At 47.4% G+C, this 22,364-nt stretch overlaps 1 long non-coding RNA gene across 1 annotated transcript in view; it reads right to left on the bottom strand.

Annotated features, from left to right (window-relative positions):
- LOC134928797 (uncharacterized) overlaps positions 1–19,781 on the bottom strand; it is a 127,884-nt gene extending 108,103 nt beyond the window's left edge. Inside the window, exon 1 of the long non-coding RNA XR_010178018.1 lies at positions 19,586–19,781. This is a non-coding gene — a long non-coding RNA (uncharacterized LOC134928797). The remainder of the gene's footprint in view (positions 1–19,585) is intronic.
- Positions 19,782–22,364: the final 2,583 nt, after the last annotated feature.

Below are 22,364 nucleotides of genomic sequence, written 5' to 3'. Positions count from 1 at the left end.
GGCCACTGCTCTACCTACCTCTGTGTCGTCAAGTATACTATCCATCCATACCTGTGGTGCATTTCAGTTTTGCACAGTTTGCTGACCACCAGAATATAATATATAACAGTACGGTACAGTAGGCCACTGCTCTACCTACCTCTGTGTCGTCAAGTATACTATCCATCCATACCTGTGGTGTATTTCAGTTTTGCACAGTTTGCTGACCACCAGTTTATATAATATATAGCAGTACGGTACAGTAGGCCACTGCTCTACCTACCTCTGTGTCGTCAAGTATACTATCCATCCATACCTGTGGTGCATTTCAGTTTTGCACAGTTTGCTGACCATCAGTATATATAATATATAGCAGTACGGTACAGTAGGCCACTGCTCTACCTACCTCTGTGTCGTAAAGTATACTATCCATCCATACCTGTGGTGCATTTCAGTTTTTGTGCGCAGTATATATAGTAGTAGGCCATTGCTATTGATAAATATATTACTGGCATATAATTCCACACATTAAAAAATGGAGAACAAAAATGTGGAGGGTAAAATAGGGAAAGATCAAGATCCACTTCCACCTCATGCTGAAGCTGCTGCCACTAGTCATGGCCGAGATGATGAAATGCCATCAAAGTCGTCTGCCAAGGCCGATGCCCAATGTCATAGTAGAGAGCATGTAAAATCCAAAAAACAAAAGTTCAGTAAAATGACCCAAAAATCAAAATTAAAATCGTCTGAGGAGAAGCGTAAACTTGCAAATATGTCATTTACGACACGGAGTGGCAAGGAACGGCTGAGGCCATCTCCTATGTTCCTCATGACTAGTAAGTCAGCTTCACATGAGGATGGAAGCACTCATCCTCCTGCTAGAAAACTTAAAAGACTTAAGATGGCAAAAGCACAGCGAAGAACTGTGCGTTCTTCTAAATCACAAATCCCCAAGGAGAGTCCAATTGTGTCGGTTGCGATGCCTGACCTTCCCAACACTGGACGGGAAGAGGTGGCGCCTTCCACCATTTGCACGCCCCCTGCAAGTGCTGGAAGGAGCACCCGCAGTCCAGTTCCTGATAGTCAAATTGAAGATGTCACTGTTGAAGTATACCAGGATGAGGATATGGGTGTTGCTGGCGCTGGAGAGGAAATTGACAAGGAGGATTCTGATGGTGAGGTGGTTTGTTTAAGTCAGGCACCCGGGGTGACTCCTGTTGTCCGTAGGACGAATATGGCCATTGACATGCCTGGTCAAAATACAAAAAAAATCACCTCTTCGGTGTGGAATTATTTCAACAGAAATGCGGACAACTGGTGTCAAGCCGTGTGTTGCCTCAAGCTGTAATAAGTAGGGGTAAGGACGTTAACCACCTAGGAACATCCTCCCTTATACGTCACCTGGAGTGCATTCATCAGAAGTCATTGACAAGTTCAAAAACTTTGGGTGACAGCGGAAGCAGTCCACTGCCAACTAAATCCCTTCCTCTTGTAACCAAGCTCCTGCAAACCACACCACCAACTCCCTCAGTGTCAATTTCCTCCTTAGACAGGAAAGCCAATAGTCCTGCAGGCCATGTCACTGTCAATTCTGACGAGTCCTCTCCTGCCTGGGATTCCTCCGATGCATCCTTGAGTGTAACGCCTACTGCTGCTGGCGCTGCTGTTGTTGCTGCTGGGAGTCGATCGTCATCCCAGAGGGGAAGTCGGAAGACCACTTGTACTACTTCCAGTAAGCAATTGACTGTCCAACAGTCCTTTGCGAGGAAGATGAAATATCACAGCAGTCATCCTGCTGCAAAGCGGATAACTCAGGCCTTGACAGCCTGGGTGGTGAGAAACGTGTTTCCGGTATCCACCGTTAATTCACAGGGAACTAGAGAATTGATTCAGGTACTGTATCCCCGGTACCAAATACCACCTAGGTTCCATTTCTCTAGGCAGGCGATACCAAAAATGTACACAGACGTCAGAAAAAGAGTCACCAGTGTCCTAAAAAATGCAGTTGTACCCAATGTCCACTTAACCACGGACATGTGGACAAGTGGACCAGGGCAGACTCAGGACTATATGACTGTGACAGCCCACTGGGTAGATGTATTGCCTCCCGCAGCAAGAACAGCAGCAGCGGCACCAGTAGCAGCATCTCACAAATGCCAACTCGTTCCTAGGCAGGCTACGCTTTGTATCACCGCTTTCCATAAGAGGCACACAGCTGACAACCTCTTACGGAAACTGAGGAACATCATCGCAGAATGGCTTACCCCAGTTGGACTCTCCTGGGGATTTGTGACATCGGACAACGCCACCAATATAGTGTGGGCAAATTCCAGCACGTCCCATGTTTTGCACATACATTGAATTTGGTGGTGCAGAATTATTTAAAAAATGACAGGGGCGTGCAAGAGATGCTGTCGGTGGCCCGAAGAATTGCGGGCCACTTTCGGCAATCAGCCACCGCGTGCCGAAGACTGGAGCACCAGCAAACACTCCTGAACCTGCCCTGCCATCATCTGAAGCAAGAGGTGGTAACGAGGTGGAATTCAACCCTCTATATGCTTCAGAGGATGGAGGAGCAGCAAAAGTCCATTCAAGCCTATACAGCTACCTACGATGTAGGCAAAGGAGGGGGAATGCACCTGACTCAAGCGCAGTGGAGAATGATTTCAACGTTGTGCAAGGTTCTGCAACCCTTTGAATTGCCACACGTGAAGTCAGTTTAGACACTGCCAGCCTGAGTCAGGTCATTCCCCTAATCAGGCTTTTGCAGAAGAAGCTGGAGAGATTGAAGGAGGAGATAAAACAGAGCGATTCCGCTAGGCATGTGGGACTTGTGGATGGAGCCCTTAATTCGCTTAACAAGGATTCACGGGTGGTCAATCTGTTGAAATCAGAGCACTACATTTTGGCCACCGTGCTCGATCCTAGATTTAAAACCTACGTTGTATCTCTCTTTCCGGCAGACACAAGTCTGCAGAGGTTCAAAGACCTGTTGGTGAGAAAATTGTCAAGTCAAGCGGAACGTGACCCGTCAACAGCTCCTCCTTCACATTCTCCCGCAACTGGGGCTGCGAGGAAAAGGCTAAGAATTCCGAGCCCACCCGCTGGCGGTGATGCAGGGCAGTCTGGAGCGAGTGCTGACATCTGGTCCGGACTGAAGGACCTGCCAACGATTACTGACACGTCGTCTACTGTCACTGCATATGATTCTGTCACCATTGAAAGAATGGTGGAGGATTATATGAGTGACCGCATCCAAGTAGGCACGTCAGACAGTCCGTACGTATACTGGCAGGAAAAAGAGGCAATTTGGAGGCCCTTGCACAAACTGGCTTTATTTTACCTAAGTTGCCCCCCCTCCAGTGTGTACTCCGAAAGAGTGTTTAGTGCAGCCGCTCACCTTGTCAGCAATCGGCGTACGAGGTTACTTCCAGAAAATGTGGAGAAGATGATGTTCATCAAAATGAATTATAATCAATTCCTCCGTGGAGACATTCACCAGCAATTGCCTCCAGAAAGTACACAGGGACCTGAGATGGTGGATTCCAGTGGGGACGAATTAATAATCTGTGAGGAGGGGGATGTACACAGTGAAAGGGGTGAGGAATCGGACGATGAGGAGGAGGTGGACATCTTGCCTCTGTAGAGCCAGTTTGTGCAAGGAGAGATTGATTGCTTCTTTTTTGGTGGGGGCCCAAACCAACCAGTCATTTCAGTCACAGTCGTGTGGCAGACCCTGTCGCTGAAATGATGGGTTTGTTAAAGTGTGCATGTCCTGTTTATACAACATAAGGGTGGGTGGGAGGGCCCAAGGACAATTCCATCTTGCACCCCTTTTTTCTTTAATTTTTCTATGCATCATGTGCTGTTTGGGGACTATTTTTTGAAGTGCCATCCTGTCTGACACTGCAGTGCCACTCCTAGATGGGCCAGGTGTTTGTGTCGGCCACTTGGGTCGCTTAGCTTAGTCACACAGCTACCTCATTGCGCCTCCTTTTTTCTTTGCATCATGTGCTGTTTGGGGACTATTTTCTTGAAGTGCCATCCTGTCTGACACTGCAGTGCCACTCCTAGATGGGCCAGGTGTTTGTGTCGGCCACTTGGGTCGCTTAGCTTAGTCACACAGCTACCTCATTGTGCCTCTTTTTTTCTTTGCATCATGTGCTGTTTGGGGACTATTTTTTTGAAGTGCCATCCTGTCTGACACTGCAGTGCCACTCCTAGATGGGCCAGGTGTTTGTGTCGGCCACTTGGGTCGCTTAGCTTAGTCACACAGCTACCTGATTGCACCTCTTTTTTTCTTTGCATCATGTGCTGTTTGGGGACAATTTTTTAAATCTGCCATCCTGTCTGACACTGCAGCGCCACTCCTAGATGGGCCAGGTGTTTGTGTCGGCTACTTGGGTCGCTTAGCTTAGTCATCCAGTGACCTCGGTGCAAATTTTAGGACTAAAAATAATATTGTGAGGTGTGAGGTGTTCAGAATAGACTGGAAATGAGTGTAAATTATGGTTATTGAGGTTAATAATACTATGGGATCAAAAAAATTACCCCCAAATTCTATGATTTAAGCTGTTTTTGAGGGTTTTTTTGTAAAAAAACACCAGAATCCAAAACACACCTGAATCCGACAAAAAAATTTCAGGGAGGTTTTGCCAAAACGCGTCCAAATCCAAAACACGGCCGCGGAACCGAATCCAAAACCAAAACACAAAACCAAAAAAATTTCCAGTGCACATCACTAGCCGCCCACGAGGGAGTATATTTTCGCTTTGCAAGTGTGCAAACGCCTGTGCAGCCGAGCTCTGCAAAAACATTTTGTGCAGTTTCAGAGTAGGTCTGAACTTACTCAGCCCTTGCGATCACTTCAGTCTTTTTGGTGCCGCAACTGACGTCACACACCCGCTCTCCAAACGTCTGGACATGCCTGCGTTTTCCCTACCACTCCCAGAAAACGGTCAGTTGACACCCATAAACGCCCTCTTTCTGTCAATCTTGTTGCGATCGGCTGTGCATGTGGATTCTTGCATGTGAATGCAATGATCCGCATTGTACCCGTACGATGCACATGCGCATTGCGGTGCATATGCATGCGCAGTAGAGCCTGATCGCAGCGCAGCAAAAAACAGCAGCGTGCGATCAACTCGGAATGACCCCCTACATACGTAGCCACTGCATTACATACATAGCCACCGCATTACATACATAGCCATACCTCCCAACATGACCCTCTCCAGGAGGGACACAATGCTCTGCTCCTGGACTTTTTTCTTAATTTGTGATTGCCAGCGCCTGTTTTGAACAGGTAAATGAATAAAGAAAGGTGTTTCAGCACAGGTGATGGTAATCATAAATTAAGAGGGAAGTCCAGGAGCAGAGCATTCTGTCCCTCCTGGAGAGGGTCATGTTGGGAGGTATGCATAGCTACCGCATTACATACGTAGACACCGCATAAATAGGTCCATCATCATGGACAGACATTGGGCAGCTATAGGGCTGAAGGACGTTGCATTAGAGATTGTCCCAGGGCTGGCTGTGAGTGCTGCCTGGTCAGCTGGCATCCTGAGAACAAAGTACATCCTGTTCCTGTCCAGTCCCCAAACCATACACTGTGACCGGGGACGCCCTAACCCTTACACTAACATGATAATGCAAATAATGTAATTAAAAATAACATCTCTGCCGGGTCCCCTTCAGTGCTCAGTCGCCGCTCTGGCCAGTTCAGTGAGAGTGCGGGAGCTGGGGTGGCAGCGGGTGTCGTGAACCCGGCTCTGACCATCGCTTTGCTGCTGCTCTTGGGCCGGGCTCGTTGAAGAGACCTTTGGCCGGGGCCAGGAAGAGGATGCTGCTGGGCTGGTTAACTTTCTCAAGGTCCCCCCTTGGTAGAACAGCATCACCACTTTTCACAGCCAGCGGCACCTGGAAGTGCCCGCTAGCCTAACTTCCGGATTGCATTCCAATGAACCACAAGTACTTGAAGCAGTGTGAGCCAGCCCAGCCTGAGTGTGAATCGGCTTGTCTGAGGGGGATATGGGACCGGCCCATCGAAATCTGTCATGGTGTCCTGGTTGGCCAATCCGCCCCTGAGCATAAGTGTAAGTATTCACTGACACACGTTACACTACATTGTGAGCCGAATTCAGATGCTTGAGTCAAAGGAGCGATAATATGCAAAATATGCTGCTCCCCCAAATAGGTTGAGGCTACAAGGGGGCGTCCCTTTAGGACGCACCGGTGGTGGCAACCCTCAGAAGGTCGAAGCAGCCGGTCCAGAGCTCACCAGGATCTTGCTAATCGGAAGACCAGACGCAGACCCCTGCCACGAATATTGGCAACTATCACCACCTTGGGGATGGAGTAAAGTGGCTAAATCCATGGCGGTACCAACTGTGAAAAGACTATTGATATGCAGAGTTGTGGGACGCTGCTCTCTATCTCATGAACAATAATTCAAACAGGTTCTGTCCATTTATGACCAATTGAATTTTAGCAGCGGTAAACACCTTGATAGTATCAGTAGTGAATACAGTCTAACGTAACCCGTGTAACTGTGACAGGGAAGGTGGCCCCTCTCAGCTCTGGGCCCCATAGCAGCTGCACTCCCTGCACCTATGGTAGCTACACCCTGTATATAACACATGTAACTGTGACAGGGAAGGTGGCCCCTCTCAGCTCTGGGCCCCATAGCAGCTGCACTCCCTGCATCTATGGTAGCTACACCCTTATACTGTATATAACCCATGTAACTGTGACAGGGAAGGTGGCCCCTCTCAGCTCTGGGCCCCATAGCAGCTGCACTTCCTGCACCTATGGTAGCTACACCCTTATACTGTATATAACACATGTAACTGTGACAAGGAAGGTGGCCCCTATTAGCTCTGGGCCCCATAGCAGCTGCACTCCCTGCACCTATGGTAGCTACACCCTTATATTGTATATAACCCATGTAACTGACAGTGAAGGTGGCCCCTCTCAGCTGTAGGTCCCTCATACTTACCTACATTGTATTTCTCCTCTCCGGGAGAAGCCCGGAGAGGAGACGCTGCAGGTGTCTTCGGGGGGCGGGTCCAGACTGTGACATCACTAAGCCCCGCCCCACATCGGGAAATGCCGCAATTCGCGGGTCCGCTGGAAGGGGGCGGGGCTAAAATTACGTGATTTGCGTCATTTTAACCCCTTCTCCACCCGACGGACCCGCGAATGCGGGAAGTTATCTCTCCATCCTGCTCGCATCACTAGGGTGCGAGCAGGATGCGAGAGACCTGCCCACTCTTCCGGGGGTGCGGGGGGCTACCCCAAAAAACAGGAGCCTCCCGCAGCTTCCGGGAAGTAGGTAAGTATGAGGTCCCATAGCAGCTGCACTCCCTGCATCTATGGTAGTTATACCCTTGGTCTGACCATATGCGTGTGCCTGAGTGTGCCAGCCCAGAGGCACTCCACACCATCAACACTTGACCCGGTGCAGTTTCTCCATCTATACATGGCTTATGTGTAAGTGTATGCGTTTAAGAACACAAACCCTGTCACTGACATGCCCAGGGCACTCCCAAACCCCTCCCAGGATTCTCATTGCTCTGCCTCTCAAATTGTGCTACCATCTCTCCCAGACACAATAGCGCATTTGTGCATACTGAACGCTGTAGAGGGTTGCAGAATATTTTGCACACGTGCAGTAGCAAATAATCGCTGAACTATGTGAACATCTGCATTAATAGAAGAATACTTTCAAGACTATACAATGGTTTAAAATAATTGGTGATCAAAGTGACTGATACAGTATTATCCTCTGCAGAATATTATCCATCTTGTCCCACACCCACCTATAGTACTCACACTGGTACACAGTCAGAACGGTCCCATTCTCCACTCTGAGTAACGCAAACTCCTCTCTTTTCTCAGGGGTCTAGGGCCCTCATTCCGAGTTGATCGCTAGCTGCTTTCGTTCGCAGCGCGGCGATTAGTTGAAAAAGCAGCACTTCTGCGCATGTGTATGGTGCGCACTACGCACGCGCGTCGTACTTTCACACAAAACTATGCAGTTTCACACAAGGTCTAGCGACGCTTTTCAGTCGCTCTGCTGATCGGTGAGTGATTGACAGGAAGTGGGTGTTTCTGGGTGGAAACTGGCCGTTTTCGGGGAGTGTGTGTAAAAACGCAGGCGTGTCCGATAAAAACGCAGGAGTGGCTGGGGAAACGGGGGAGTGGCTGGCCAAACGCAGGGCGTGTTTGTGACGTCAAAACAGGAACTGAACAGTCTGAAGTAGTGATGAGCGGATTCTGTTTTACTCGGTTTTACTCGGTTCTCAAAACCGAATCTTATTGGCTATCCAAAACACGTGACATCAGTGAGCCAATAAGATTCGGTTTTGAGAACCGAGTAAAACCGGGTAAAACCGAATCCGCTCATCACTAGTCTGAAGTCATCGCTAGCTAGGAGTAAGTTTCGAGCTGCTCAGAAACTGCATGAAAATATTTTATAGCAGAACTGCTAACCTTCCGGTCGCACTTCTGCTAAGCTAAGATACACTCCCAGAGGGTGGTGGCCTAGCGTTTCCACTGCTGCTAAAAGCAGCTAGCGAGCGATCAACTCGGAATGAGGGCCTATATACTAAGTCCTGGACAGAGAGAATGTGCAGGGCGGTAAAATACCAATCAGCTAATAACTAACATGTTATAGGCTGGGTTTAAAAAATGACAGGAGCTGATTGGTTGTTGTTGTTTTTTAATCTCCATCCACTTTATCCCTTTCCAATGCTCAGTACATAGGTGATGGTTCAGTAAGGCTCACATAAGCAATCCTTACTGGAATTCCCCGATGTTAGGCTCCCCTGCGCACGTGCAGGATCCGTTCCTGCACGTAATTCAGGCAAACGCCTTTGCGGGCAGGGGTGGGCAGGGCCAGATTAACAATGGGACAGATGGAGCTACAGCTCCAGGCCTCCACATAAAAATAGGCCCATAATCATGGCAGCAGTATGATGGCCAGCTTGCACAGCTGGTTAAACAATCATAAATCATAAGTATTAAAATAGTTTTTGTAGTTTTCTCACAAAATTATGAAAATGTTCTATGTTTATGTATTTAGGGAGACATTGGGGCTCATAGTGTATAGGGTGTACACACTAGAGATGAGCGCCTGAAATTTTTCGGGTTTTGTGTTTTGGTTTTGGGTTCGGTTCCGCGGCCGTGTTTTGGGTTCGAACGCGTTTTGGCAAAACCTCACCGAATTTTTTTTGTCGGATTCGGGTGTGTTTTGGATTCGTGTGTTTTTTTCAAAAAACACTAAAAAACAGCTTAAATCATAGAATTTGGGGGTCATTTTGATCCCAAAGTATTATTAACCTCAAAAACCATAATTTACACTCATTTTCAGTCTATTCTGAATACCTCACACCTCACAATATTATTTTTAGTCCTAAAATTTGCACCGAGGTCGCTGTGTGAGTAAGATAAGCGACCCTAGTGGCCGACACAAACACCGGGCCCATCTAGGAGTGGCACTGCAGTGTCACGCAGGATGTCCCTTCCAAAAAACCCTCCCCAAACAGCACATGACGCAAAGAAAAAAAGAGGCGCAATGAGGTAGCTGTGTGAGTAAGATTAGCGACCCTAGTGGCCGACACAAACACCGGGCCCATCTAGGAGTGGCACTGCAGTGTCACGCAGGATGGCCCTTCCAAAAAACCCTCCCCAAACAGCACATGACGCAAAGAAAAAAAGAGGCGCAATGAGGTAGCTGTGTGAGTAAGATTAGCGACCCTAGTGGCCGACACAAACACCGGGCCCATCTAGGAGTGGCACTGCAGTGTCACGCAGGATGTCCCTTCAAAAAAACCCTCCCCAAACAGCACATGACGCAAAGAAAAAAAGAGGCGCAATGAGGTAGCTGTGTGAGTAAGATTAGCGACCCTAGTGGCCGACACAAACACCGGGCCCATCTAGGAGTGGCACTGCAGTGTCACGCAGGATGTCCCTTCCAAAAAACCCTCCCCAAACAGCACATGACGCAAAGAAAAAAAGAGGCGCAATGAGGTAGCTGACTGTGTGAGTAAGATTAGCGACCCTAGTGGCCGACACAAACACCGGGCCCATTTAGGAGTGGCACTGCAGTGTCACGCAGGATGTCCCTTCCAAAAAACCCTCCCCAATCAGCACATGATGCAAAGAAAAAGAAAAGAAAAAAGAGGTGCAAGATGGAATTGTCCTTGGGCCCTCCCACCCACCCTTATGTTGTATAAACAAAACAGGACATGCACACTTTAACCAACCCATCATTTCAGTGACAGGGTCTGCCACACGACTGTGACTGATATGACGGGTTGGTTTGGACCCCCCCCAAAAAAGAAGCAATTAATCTCTCCTTGCACAAACTGGCTCTACAGAGGCAAGATGTCCACCTCATCATCACCCTCCGATATATCACCGTGTACATCCCCCTCCTCACAGATTATCAATTCGTCCCCACTGGAATCCACCATCTCAGCTCCCTGTGTACTTTGTGGAGGCAATTGCTGCTGGTCAATGTCTCCGCGGAGGAATTGATTATAATTCATTTTAATGAACATCATCTTCTCCACATTTTCTGGATGTAACCTCGTACGCCGATTGCTGACAAGGTGAGCGGCGGCACTAAACACTCTTTCGGAGTACACACTTGTGGGAGGGCAACTTAGGTAGAATAAAGCCAGTTTGTGCAAGGGCCTCCAAATTGCCTCTTTTTCCTGCCAGTATAAGTACGGACTGTGTGACGTGCCTACTTGGATGCGGTCACTCATATAATCCTCCACCATTCTATCAATGTTGAGAGAATCATATGCAGTGACAGTAGACGACATGTCCGTAATCGTTGTCAGGTCCTTCAGTCCGGACCAGATGTCAGCATCAGCAGTCGCTCCAGACTGCCCTGCATCACCGCCAGCGGGTGGGCTCGGAATTCTGAGCCTTTTCCTCGCACCCCCAGTTGCGGGAGAATGTGAAGGAGGAGATGTTGACAGGTCGCGTTCCGCTTGACTTGACAATTTTGTCACCAGCAGGTCTTTCAACCCCAGCAGACTTGTGTCTGCCGGAAAGAGAGATCCAAGGTAGGCTTTAAATCTAGGATCGAGCACGGTGGCCAAAATGTAGTGCTCTGATTTCAACAGATTGACCACCCGTGAATCCTTGTTAAGCGAATTAAGGGCTCCATCCACAAGTCCCACATGCCTAGCGGAATCGCTCCGTGTTAGCTCCTCCTTCAATGTCTCCAGCTTCTTCTGCAAAAGCCTGATGAGGGGAATGACCTGACTCAGGCTGGCAGTGTCTGAACTGACTTCACGTGTGGCAAGTTCAAAGGGCATCAGAACCTTGCACAACGTTGAAATCATTCTCCACTGCGCCTGAGACAGGTGCATTCCACCTACTATATCGTGCTCAATTGTATAGGCTTGAATGGCCTTTTGCTGCTCCTCCAACCTCTGAAGCATATAGAGGGTTGAATTCCACCTCGTTACCACTTCTTGCTTCAGATGATGGCAGGGCAGGTTCAGTAGTTTTTGGTGGTGCTCCAGTCTTCTGTACGTGGTGCCTGTACGCCGAAAGTGTCCCGCAATTCTTCTGGCCACCGACAGCATCTCTTGCACGCCCCTGTCGTTTTTAAAAAAATTCTGCACCACCAAATTCAAGGTATGTGCAAAACATGGGACGTGCTGGAATTTGCCCATATTTAATGCACACACAATATTGCTGGCGTTGTCCGATGCCACAAATCCACAGGAGAGTCCAATTGGGGTAAGCCATTCCGCGATGATCTTCCTCAGTTGCCGTAAGAGGTTTTCAGCTGTGTGCGTATTCTGGAAAGCGGTGATACAAAGCGTAGCCTGCCTAGGAAAGAGTTGGCGTTTGCGAGATGCTGCTACTGGTGCCGCCGCTGCTGTTCTTGCGGCGGGAGTCCATACATCTACCCAGTGGGCTGTCACAGTCATATAGTCCTGACCCTGCCCTGCTCCACTTGTCCACATGTCCGTGGTTAAGTGGACATTGGGTACAACTGCATTTTTTAGGACACTGGTGAGTCTTTTTCTGACGTCCGTGTACATTCTCGGTATCGCCTGCCTAGAGAAGTGGAACCTAGATGGTATTTGGTAACGGGGGCACACTGCCTCAATAAATTGTCTAGTTCCCTGTGAACTAACGGCGGATACCGGACGCACGTCTAACACCAACATAGTTGTCAAGGCCTCAGTTATCCGCTTTGCAGCAGGATGACTGCTGTGATATTTCATCTTCCTCGCAAAGGACTGTTGAACAGTCAATTGCTTACTGGAAGTAGTACAAGTGGGCTTACGACTTCCCCTCTGGGATGACCATCGACTCCCAGCAGCAACAACAGCAGCGCCAGCAGCAGTAGGCGTTACACGCAAGGATGCATCGGAGGAATCCCAGGCAGGAGAGGAATCGTCAGAATTGCCAGTGACATGGCCTGCAGGACTATTGGCATTCCTGGGGAAGGAGGAAATTGACACTGAGGGAGTTGGTGGGGTGGTTTGCGTGAGCTTGGTTACAAGAGGAAGGGATTTACTGGTCAGTGGACTGCTTCCGCTGTCACCCAAAGTTTTTGAACTTGTCACTGACTTATTATGAATGCGCTGCAGGTGACGTATAAGGGAGGATGTTCTGAGGTGGTTAACGTCCTTACCCCTACTTATTACAGCTTGACAAAGGGAACACACGGCTTGACACCTGTTGTCCGCATTTCTGGTGAAATACCTCCACACCGAAGAGCTGATTTTTTGGGTATTTTCACCTGGCATGTCAACGGCCATATTCCTCCCACGGACAACAGGTGTCTCCCCGGGTGCCTGACTTAAACAAACCACCTCACCATCAGAATCCTCCTGGTCAATTTCCTCCCCAGCGCCAGCAACACCCATATCCTCCTCATCCTGGTGTACTTCAACACTGACATCTTCAATCTGACTATCAGGAACTGGACTGCGGGTGCTCCTTCCAGCACTTGCAGGGGGCGTGCAAATGGTGGAAGGCGCATGCTCTTCACGTCCAGTGTTGGGAAGGTCAGGCATCGCAACCGACACAATTGGACTCTCCTTGTGGATTTGGGATTTCGAAGAATGCACAGTTCTTTGCTGTGCTGCTTTTGCCAGCTTGAGTCTTTTCATTTTTCTAGCGAGAGGCTGAGTGCTTCCATCCTCATGTGAAGCTGAACCACTAGCCATGAACATAGGCCAGGGCCTCAGCCGTTCCTTGCCACTCCGTGTCGTAAATGGCATATTGGCAAGTTTACGCTTCTCCTCCGACAATTTTATTTTAGGTTTTGGAGTCCTTTTTTTTCTGATATTTGGTGTTTTGGATTTGACATGCTCTGTACTATGACATTGGGCATCGGCCTTGGCAGACGACGTTGCTGGCATTTCATCGTCTCGGCCATGACTAGTGGCAGCAGCTTCAGCACGAGGTGGAAGTGGATCTTGATCTTTCCCTAATTTTGGAACCTCAACATTTTTGTTCTCCATATTTTAATAGGCACAACTAAAAGGCATCTCAGGTAAACAATGGAGATGGATACTAGTATACAATTATGGACTGCCTGCCGAGTGCAGACACAGAGGTAGCCACAGCCGTGAACTACCGTACTGTACTGTGTCTGCTGCTAATATAGACTGGTTGATAAAGAGATGTCTATGTAACTATGTATGTATAAAGAAGAAAGAAAAAAAAACCACGGTTAGGTGGTATACAATTATGGACGGACTGCCTGCCGAGTGCAGACACAGAGGTAGCCACAGCCGTGAACTACCGTACTGTACTGTGTCTGCTGCTAATATAGACTGGTTGATAAAGAGATGTCTATGTAACTATGTATGTATAAAGAAGAAAGAAAAAAAAACCACGGTTAGGTGGTATACAATTATGGACGGACTGCCTGCCGAGTGCAGACACAGAGGTAGCCACAGCCGTGAACTACCGTACTGTACTGTGTCTGCTGCTAATATAGACTGGTTGATAAAGAGATGTCGTAGTAGTATGTATGTATAAAGAAAGACAAAAAAACCACGGTTAGGTGGTATATACAATTATGGACGGGCTGCCGAGTGCCGACACAGAGGTAGCCACAGCCGTGAACTACCGCACTGTACTGTGTCTGCTGCTAATATATAGACTGGTTGATAAAGAGATAGTATACTCGTAACTAGTATGTATGTATAAAGAAAGAAAAAAAAACCACGGTTAGGTGGTATATACAATTATGGACGGGCTGCCGAGTGCCGACACAGAGGTAGCCACAGCCGTGAACTACCGCACTGTACTGTGTCTGCTGCTAATATATAGACTGGTTGATAAAGAGATAGTATACTCGTAACTAGTATGTATGTATAAAGAAAGAAAAAAAAAACACGGTTAGGTGGTATATACAATTATGGACGGGCTGCCGAGTGCCGACACAGAGGTAGCCACAGCCGTGAACTACCGCACTGTACTGTGTCTGCTGCTAATATAGACTGGTTGATAAAGAGATAGTATACTCGTAACTAGTATGTATGTATAAAGAAAGAAAAAAAAACCACGGTTAGGTGGTATATACAATTATGGACGGGCTGCCGAGTGCCGACACAGAGGTAGCCACAGCCGTGAACTACCGCACTGTACTGTGTCTGCTGCTAATATATAGACTGGTTGATAAAGAGATAGTATACTCGTAACTAGTATGTATGTATAAAGAAAGAAAAAAAAACCACGGTTAGGTGGTATATACAATTATGGACGGGCTGCCGAGTGCCGACACAGAGGTAGCCACAGCCGTGAACTACCGCACTGTACTGTGTCTGCTGCTAATATATAGACTGGTTGATAAAGAGATAGTATACTCGTAACTAGTATGTATGTATAAAGAAAGAAAAAAAAACCACGGTTAGGTGGTATATACAATTATGGACGGGCTGCCGAGTGCCGACACAGAGGTAGCCACAGCCGTGAACTACCGCACTGTACTGTGTCTGCTGCTAATATAGACTAGTTGATAAAGAGATAGTATACTCGTAACTAGTATGTATGTATAAAGAAAGAAAAAAAAACCACGGTTAGGTGGTATATACAATTATGGACGGGCTGCCGAGTGCCGACACAGAGGTAGCCACAGCCGTGAACTACCGCACTGTACTGTGTCTGCTGCTAATATATAGACTGGTTGATAAAGAGATAGTATACTCGTAACTAGTATGTATGTATAAAGAAAGAAAAAAAAACCACGGTTAGGTGGTATATACAATTATGGACGGGCTGCCGAGTGCCGACACAGAGGTAGCCACAGCCGTGAACTACCGCACTGTACTGTGTCTGCTGCTAATATATAGACTGGTTGATAAAGAGATAGTATACTCGTAACTAGTATGTATGTATAAAGAAAGAAAAAAAAACCACGGTTAGGTGGTATATACAATTATGGACGGGCTGCCGAGTGCCGACACAGAGGTAGCCACAGCCGTGAACTACCGCACTGTACTGTGTCTGCTGCTAATATAGACTGGTTGATAAAGAGATAGTATACTCGTAACTAGTATGTATGTATAAAGAAAGAAAAAAAAACCACGGTTAGGTGGTATATACAATTATGGACGGGCTGCCGAGTGCCGACACAGAGGTAGCCACAGCCGTGAACTACCGCACTGTACTGTGTCTGCTGCTAATATAGACTGGTTGATAAAGAGATAGTATACTCGTAACTAGTATGACTATAAAGAAAGAAAAAAAAAACCACGGTTAGGTGGTATATACAATTATGGACGGGCTGCCGAGTGCCGACACAGAGGTAGCAACAGCCGTGAACTACCGCACTGTACTGTGTCTGCTGCTAATATAGACTGGTTGATAAAGAGATAGTATACTACTAATATTATATATACTGGTGGTCAGGTCACTGGTCACTAGTCACACTGGCAGTGGCACTCCTGCAGCAAAAGTGTGCACTGTTTAATTTTAATATAATATTATGTACTCCTGGCTCCTGCTATAACCTATAACTGGCACTGCAGTGCTCCCCAGTCTCCCCCACAATTATAAGCTGTGTGAGCTGAGCACAGTCAGATATATATATACATTGATGCAGCACACTGGGCTGAGCAGTGCACACAGATATGGTATGTGACTGAGTCACTGTGTGTATCGTTTTTTTCAGGCAGAGAACGGATATATTAAATAAAACAAACAACTGCACTGTCTGGTGGTCACTGTGGTCGTCAGTCACTAAACTCTGCACTCTCTTCTACAGTATCACAGCCTCAGGTCAATCTCTCTCTCTCTCTCTCAACCCTAATCTAAATGGAGAGGACGCCAGCCACGTCCTCTCCCTATCAATCTCAATGCACGTGTGAAAATGGCGGCGACGCGCGGCTCCTTATATAGAATCCGAGTCTCGCGAGAATCCGACAGCGTCATGATGACGTTCGGGCGCGCTCGGGTTAACCGAGCAAGGCGGGAAGATCCGAGTCGCTCGGATCCGTGTAAAAAATCATGAAGTTCGGGCGGGTTCGGATTCCGAGGAACCGAACCCGCTCATCTCTAGTACACACCCACATGGCTCTGAACACACCCACACAGCACTGGCCCTGAGGGCAGGGGCGGCCAGCGTTCAGGAAAATAGGGGCTAACACAGGGGGGCACCAATTATCTTTCTGGCACAGGACACCAAAATGTCTAGTTACAACTCTGTCCCATCTACTGTATGCACATGTCCTACATTTACCCTGAAGCCCCTGGTTCAATATGTCTCTTACTACTTTATGTGCATACCTGCATTATCCCTGTGCTCAGGGCTTGTTCTAGACCTTGTGGCGCCCAGGACGAAAGTTCCCGCCCCCCCCGAGACGGCAAAACAGGGTTAGTGCGCGCCGAAGGAGCGCATAAAAAATTGGGTGTGTGGCTTCATAGGAAAGGGGCGTGCTCAGTTTTGCACCCTGTAGTTTTGCCCCCTGTAGCGTTGGGCACCCTGTAGAGCTGTGCCCACAGTAGCTGTGTTGTGCCCCCTGCAGCTGTTGTGCCCCCTGCAGCTGTGTCCCCAGTAGTTGTGGCCCCAATAGTTGTGCCCCCTGCAGCTGTGCCCCCATTAGTTGTGGCCCCAATAGTTGTGCCCCCTGCAGCTGTGCCCCCATTAGTTGTATAAAAAATACTTACCAGCCCCGTTCCTGTTCCCGACCACTGCACTCACTCCGCCGCCGGCGCCGCTCCTCTGATCTATGGGAGAGACGTCATGCGTCTCTCCCATAGCGCTGCATAGAAAGGTCCTCTACGCGAAGGGAAACTAGACGCTACCTCACTGCGCATCTAGATTCCCTTCGCGGAGAGGACCTTTTCAAACCCTGCGCCGCCATCCTAGCTAGTAGCGGCTCTTGCCACGGCGGCAGCGCCCCTGGGACAGCGGCGCCTCGGGCAAAAGTACTACTTGCCCGTGGCAAGAGCCGCTACTGCCTGTGCTACCCTGCATCCTGTTATCTTCCAGTTAACAAATCAATATGCCTGTAGACTGGCCTCCATCACACACCGCTGACGCCTATCAACCTATCAACAACATAGGATCTGCCAAAACTATGCCCCTGTTAATGTATGCCCTATATTCCCCACTGTGCAGCACTGTGATGTAAAATAATAATAATTATTATTATTATTATTATTATTATTATTACATTTTACATACGGCACCACTAAGTTTCATACAAGAGGGTGAAACATAGAAACACTACAAAACATACTTGCCTACTCTCCCAGAATGGCCCAGCCCCCCAGAAGAGCAGACAAGTCTACAGATTCTTAAATCCCCCCTGCCCGGCCGCTCACTTTGTGAGTAAAGTGGGTAGTCCGGGCAGCCGATGAGGTGATTCTTGTTGAATCGCGTAATCATAGCCACGTCCCCTGCAGTATAATGCTGGTAATAGCGGCATTACAGAGTGGGGGGCGTGACTAAATGACTTCCCACTGTAACCACGCCCCGAACCGCCTCCGCTCCGTCCCCTCTGCTCGTCATTGTCCTACCCTGCCCCCCTGCTGAGCCGACCTGGCTGCTCTCTCCCGAAGTAGGTAAGTAAGTATGCTACAAAATACAGAGCACAATTACAATACACAACAAGTGGCTAAAGCGAAAATACATAGCATTATGTTTTATAACAACTCAGACTGGGTAGTACAAGGAGGAGGAGACAGGTCATCACTTACTGATCCTGCACCCATCGTATGGGCTTTATAAATCAAAGAGAGAATCATTTCTGTGCTTTCCAGAACCAGGATGGTTTGAAGGAAATTTTAACTGGTTTTGAATAGATTGAGCATTTCCAGCTCCTGTCATGAAGTCAGAGCGTTTGAATGGAACAGTCACCACCACTGGTGTATTTATAATGGGTGCAGGGTGTGTCCATAGACTGACCTTCTCTTGTAGCTGCCTTTGACTCAGGAGACATCTCTGGGCAGATGGAACGGCACCATTTTCCTAGAGACTTGCACATGCACAATAGAGAAATCACTGGGAATATGGCACTGCACCGTGTTACCAGGGTTATGCACATAGGGTATCTGCTGAGACACTGTACATGGGCCCCCCATCTCATATGAGACTCCATGGTCACTACCACCATGATACAATTTATCTGACTCAGAAAGGACTGACTCAGAAAAAGATAGACCAATGACGATGATTCCATTCCTTGTTGCCTATCTGCATTAGTGCATTAGGAGACTGATGATGAAGGTAGCTAGTTGTGAGTAGTGCAGCTTCCTCCACCCTGTATTACTATGTGGACCAGGTCACTGCCAGTCAGTGGCACAAGTAGAAAAAAATTCTTAGTGGTACTGTGCGTGTGCCAAAAAAATGAGTGTGACCACATGCCACATGGGGCATGCCCAATGAAAATGGGGACATGATACACATATCAAGGGCATGATACACATATGCCCCCAATAGTGCAGTGTCAGATACACATATGCCCCCAGTAATGTAGTGCCAGATACACATATGCCCCCAGCAGTGCAACTCACCATTGCTGCTGCTGCTGCTGCCTGGAGCCGGCTCTTGTTGTTGAGGTTGAAATAAGACAATTGTCCATCGAGTTCAACCTATAGAGCTATATACTGTATTACATCTTTTTTACAGATTATATCCTTGGATTCTATTGTCGGCTAAAAATTTGTCTAATCCTTTCTTAAACACCTCAATTGAGTCAGACATCACAACTATCTCTGGCAGTGAATTCCATAATCATACTGCCTGCACTGTGAAGAAACCCTTCCTATGGTTTGTGTTAAACTTCCTCTCCTCTAACCTTAGAGGGTGACCGCGTGTCCTGTGTACAGATCTCTCAATAAATAAGCCGTCTGAAGGTTCCTTATATTGTCCCTTCATGTATTTGAAGATATTAATCATGTCCCCTCTTAGTCGCCTTTTTTCTAGTGTAAACATATCTAACCTAAATAGCCTTTCCTCATAATCCAATGACTCTAAGCCAGGGGTGGGGAACCTTTTTTCTACCAAGGGCCATTTGGATATTTATAAAATCCTTCGAGGGCCATACAAAAATGATCAACTTAAAAATTAGCCTGCTATATTTGGTAAAAAATTTAATTAACTCACCCTTAATGTGATGGTTGGAACTGCTTCTCTTTGGTCAGGCTTTTGATGTTAGCTGGTACTGATGATGTTGCTACTCGCAACTGGTTTTCCAGGTTTGCGTCGGTCAGTCTGGAGCGCAGTCGACTCTTTGCAATGGTAAGTTTTGAAAAGAACTGCTCACAGCAGTAAGTTGTTCCAAACAGAGATGCATATTCAATGCATGTCTCATCAAAGTGGGAAATTCATCATTGCTTATGTAACGTTTATAGAACTCAAGCAGTGGGAAGTTGTTGTACCTAGCTTTCAGCTCATCATCGCTTTGTAGCTGAATGATTTCGTGTTGTAGTTTATCAGGCACATCAGCTGGTTCCACATTGAATGGTGTAGCGAAGATGTTCAATTCCATTTGTTTACTCTTCACATCCTTGAATCTTTTATTAAATGCCTCAATTAAATTTGCACATTCTTCAGCATATTCAAGTGTTGTACAAGGCTTTTGTCCTTCCAGAGTGGGGAAATGCACTGTGTTATTCCTTTCGAGCTGGACTTTCCACAGCCTTAATTTAGCTTCAAATGATTTCACATTTGAAAGCAGGGAGCTGAGAAGCTGGTTGCAGCTTGACGTCCAGCTCTGAAAGGTCCTTGGTAATGTCCACCATGAACGCTAGATCACACAGCCATTTGCTATCATTAAGTTCCCTGACAGGTTTTCCCTTCATCTCCATGAACTGCTTAACTTCACCCCGCGGTTCGTAAAACCTCATGCACATGTTCCCGCGACTCAGCCACCGCACTTCACAGTGATAAACAAGATCACCGTACTCAGAGTCAAGGTCATTCAGTAACTCCTTAAACTGGCGGCTGTTAAGCCCTCTGCTTTTGACAAAATTTATGCATGACACTATGTTGACATCACATTGTTGAGCCGCAGCGACTGTGCGCAGAGACTTTCTTGGTGTATGATGCAGTGGTATATAATTAAATCACTTGGATCAAGACTGAGACGAATCAGTTCTTTCTTGACAACTGCAATTAATCCTTTTTGTGAGCCAACCATGGCTGGAGCTCCATCTGTAGTAAGGCCACTTAACTTTTCAAATGTTAGCTCAAGTTTTTTCATTGATGAAACAAGTCTCTCAAATAAGTCCTCACCTCTTGTAGTGCCATGCATGGCTTCCAGTGACAGCAGTTCCTCTCGCGTATCAAACTCTGCAGTGATCCCACGAACGAAAATGGCCAGTTGGGCAGTATTTGTTATGTCCGTTGTCTCGTCACAAGCCAGAGAGAAAAATTGGAAATCTCCCGCAGAATGTTTCAGTGTTTTTTCAATATCTTGTGCTAAATCAGTAATCCGATCGGAGACGGTTCTCCGGGACAAACTAATAGTCTGAAACAATTTTACTTTGTCTGGTGCTAACAACTCTGCTGCAGCCACCATGCACTCTTTCACAAAATCTCCCTCTACATGAGGCCTCAGCCTCTTTGCGATTAGCTCGCTCACTACATAACTTGTCTGAATGACGTTGTCTCTGTCACAACGAGGCCTAGTGAAAGTGGCTTGTTGTGATTCCAAACTCCGCTGAAGAGCATTGATTTTATCCAGACGCATTTGGCCACTCAATTTACTGAGTTTAGCATGTTTTGAGCTGTAATGACGCTCCAGATTGGCTTTTTTCATTACTGCTAATGCATCGCCACAAACCAGGCACACAGGTTTGCCTTTGACTTCAAGAAACAAATATTCATTTGTCCATTTCTCTTGGAAAGATCGACACTCTGCATCAACTTTTCTTTTCTGTGTAGTCGCCATTTATGTTGCTACAAAGTAGACAGAGGGATAATATAATAAGTGGCCGGTACTGAGTATGAGCCGAAATTCACATTGCGCCACACAGTATGAGCCAAATTCACATTACCTCAGACCCCACAAGCTCCTTCCCAGTCTTCAGGCAGCAGGACAGGGGATGAATAGCTTCTGATGGTCACTTTTTGGGCCTGGATGGGTCCACTTCACGTCAGTCTGTGTGCTGGCAGTGTGGCTCACTCTGTGCTGGCAGCGTGTCTCAGAATTTTTATGTTGCAGCAAAATAATAAAGGGATAATATAATAAGTGGCCGGCACGCCACACAGTATGAGCCAAATTCATATTACACCACATAGTATGAGCCAAAATGTACATTACCCCACACCATATGAGCCGAAATCCACATTGCGCCACACAGTATGAGCCGAAATTCAGATTGCGCCTCACAGTATGAGCCGAAATCCACATTGCGCCACATAGTATGAGCCGAAATTCAGATTGCGCCACACAGTATGAGCAGAAATCCACATTGCGCCACACAGTATGAGCCGAAATCCACATTGCGCCACACAGTATGAGCCACAATTCAGATTGCGCCACACAGTATGAGCCGAAATTCACATTACGCCACACAGTATGAGCCGAAATCCACATTGCGCCACACAGTATGAGCCGAAATCCACATTGCGCCACACAGTATGAGCCGAAATCCACATTGCGCCTCACAGTATGAGCCGAAATCCACATTGCGCCACATAGTATGAGCCGAAATCCACATTGCGCCACACAGTATGAGCCACAATTCAGATTGCGCCACACAGTATGAGCCTAAATCCACATTACGCCACACAGTATGAGCCGAAATCCACATTACACCACACAGTATGAGCAGAAATCCACATTGCGCCACATAGTATGAGCCGAAATCCACATTGCGCCACACAGTATGAGCCGAAATCCACATTATGCCACACAGTATGAGCCGAAATTCACATT

The sequence above is a fragment of the Pseudophryne corroboree genome, chromosome 5 (assembly GCF_028390025.1).
Source record: "Pseudophryne corroboree isolate aPseCor3 chromosome 5, aPseCor3.hap2, whole genome shotgun sequence".
NCBI classification, from domain to species: Eukaryota; Metazoa; Chordata; class Amphibia; order Anura; family Myobatrachidae; genus Pseudophryne; species Pseudophryne corroboree.
The sequence above is the reverse complement of the archived record's forward strand: the minus strand, read 5'-3'. Positions and strand labels throughout refer to the sequence as shown.